Source organism: Melanotaenia boesemani, chromosome 14 (assembly GCF_017639745.1).
Source record: "Melanotaenia boesemani isolate fMelBoe1 chromosome 14, fMelBoe1.pri, whole genome shotgun sequence".
Lineage (NCBI taxonomy): Eukaryota > Metazoa > Chordata > Actinopteri > Atheriniformes > Melanotaeniidae > Melanotaenia > Melanotaenia boesemani.
This window is the reverse complement of record NC_055695.1, coordinates 32,501,577-32,503,797: the sequence shown is the minus strand read 5'-3', so window position 1 is coordinate 32,503,797 and position 2,221 is coordinate 32,501,577.

Sequence of the window (2,221 nt, the reverse complement as noted above, 5' to 3'; positions counted from 1 at the left end):
TGAGATTCTGGACTTTCTGTGGATACCACACATGTTTATAGTTACATCTACAGACCTGACGCTACACCCGGAAACGAAATGTTAACCCTTAACTCCCGGCAGCGGAGGCTGAAAATTAAACTTTAGAGAAATTATGGGCCAGAAATGTGGATAATGAAGCAGTGAAGGTGCATGGATGGAAGTTATTGTGCATATTGTGAATATTTCTCTCTCCTCACCATCTAGAAGCTGTGAGATTCTCATCCTGCTTTCTGTCTGTTCACCTGATGCTGATATTCATCACATATTGTTCCTTCTGTGTTTAGAAGGAAGCAGCTTCACAGCTTTAAATTCATCCTGCTGACTTTTTACCTTTTAGTTAATAAATCCTGAACATTTCATCCTTCTTTCTCATAAATATTTGATTTTATATGAAGAAATATTTTAACTGTTGCTGTTTAAAGAGAAAACTGCTGCTAAACCTGTTTATGTGTTTAGTGCAGGGGTCTGAAGCCTTTCCAATCCAAAGAGCCATTTTTCCCTCAGCCAGCTAATTAAAACTCCTTTAGAGACACAAATATTACAAGACTTTTCAAAAAGGCAAGTTAATATATATTTTAATGAAGAGCCACTGTAGGATATTTGTTATTTTTGAAGAACCACATTTTTAGGATAGACAGACTTTCTGCTATAGAATGTAGATATTTGTGGAAAATGATGTAAAAGAAAGGAAAAAAAGTCCATGGTTTCCAACCTAATGACAAGAAAGATAGATTTTAAAAAAAATATTTTAGCCACGTATTTAGAGGCATTGTGGAAGGTCCAGAGAGACACTTGCAGCTCCAGAGTTGCAGGTTGGAGACCCCTGGTGTCGTGTTTGTAAACCAAAACTTACTGCATTTTCTTTTTATAGCTGTAGGCCTTTTTTAAAAGGAAAAAGACATTTTGCGAGTAACGATGCGATTAATCGCAGCATGTCATGCGATTAATCACGATTAAAAATTTTAATCGTTGCCCAGCACTAATATATATATATATATATATATATATATATATATATATATATATATATATAAACCATCCATACATATATAAATTATTAAATTGGAAATCCAAAATATGTATCCATACCAACTGCAGTCTGAAATCCAATAGAACAGGAAAAACACCAAGCAGACACAAACAACTCATGGTAACTGTAGGCTTGTTATAACCTGTGGACTGTGTCTGCTGGGAAGTCTGGACAAACCTGAGGTTGAGTACAGCAGACCGAGTGATGCTGTTGGAACTGAAATGATTTCATAAAGCCATGGCTGTCTGTGTTTAGAAGTGATTGTCGGTCTCTTGACTGTTGAGCTGTTTCTTTCATTTGTCATTTAAACTGAAAACTCTTCACGTTTGTGGGTAGGGACCTCTTTGGTTCGGCCAAGCTGATCAACATACTGCCTAATGTTTACACTTGTATTTATAACTGGTCAGAATATGGTATTATTATATATTTTCTTAGGAAATTTGTAGTATTTCTAATCTCATAATTATGACTGTGTGCTTGTGGTGTAATATTCTCTCCTTCTACATTCTGTGATCAGTCGATCCTCCACATAGCAAACATCATCAATCTCAATAACTAAAATCATTATTACTATCATAATAAGGAAGAAAGGCATAATACATTTTATGAGCTACATTTTTCTGATGATGAAATCAAATCAATAGAAAGTGGGTCCAGAGCTTAATGCAGCCTGGGATGCGGTTTCCTTATCATAGTTGTATTGCACAATCAGTTTGACAATGAACCTTATCAAAACACCATCAGTCTAAATTATTTGCTGTAGTAACTCTATTTGCAACAATCAAGTATTTAAATAATTATTATTAGACTGATCTGTGATGACACAATGTTCTTCAGTCATGCATATGTCCAACAAACCAGCACAGTTAATCGTTCCCGACTTAGAAAAGATTTGGAGCATGCACAGATGTTAACGTCAGAGCCAGTTTAGCTGATCCAAGAAATGATTCCAGTGGGACAAACTGACGTGGTGAGAGCGGATGAGAGATTCAGATGAAATAATCCTGCAAAAAAGGACAAAAATACTCAAAGCAGATTATAAAAAGTCCACTGGAAATAAAAATATTTAATATAATCCAAAAACTTATATATGGAAGGGAAAAAATGTATATATAGTTTTTTTTTTTAATAAATAAAAAAGGGGAAAAGTTAAAAAAGAAAAAAAAAGGA